This window comes from Arachis ipaensis, chromosome B03, assembly GCF_000816755.2.
Source record: "Arachis ipaensis cultivar K30076 chromosome B03, Araip1.1, whole genome shotgun sequence".
Classification (NCBI taxonomy): domain Eukaryota; kingdom Viridiplantae; phylum Streptophyta; class Magnoliopsida; order Fabales; family Fabaceae; genus Arachis; species Arachis ipaensis.
Window position 1 is genome coordinate 3481949 of NC_029787.2, and position 410 is coordinate 3482358.

A 410-nucleotide genomic window follows, 5' to 3' on the forward strand; every position below is an offset into this window, starting at 1 on the left:
TAAGATCAAGATATCATTCTTCTTTATTGTTTTCTCCATGCATTATATTATTATTATAAGGTTTAATTTTATTATTATAAGGTTTAATTATTCTGTTGGTCTCTATAGTTTTGTAAAATTTTTAATTAGGTTTTTATATTTTTTTTTAATTGGGTTCCTACACTAAATTTTTTTTTTCAATTAAGTCTCTCTTAGTAGAAATTGGCTTAATTTTATAGAGACCAACTAAAAAAAAAAAGAATTGGTATAAGGACCTAAATAAAAAGAAAAAAAAGTGTAGGGACCAATTAAAAAAAAAATTGTTGCAAAGACTCAATTAAAAGGAAAAAAAGTATAGAGACCTAATTGAAAATTTTGCGAAACTATAGGGACCAACAAAGTAATTAAACCTTATTATAAAGATATAAAGA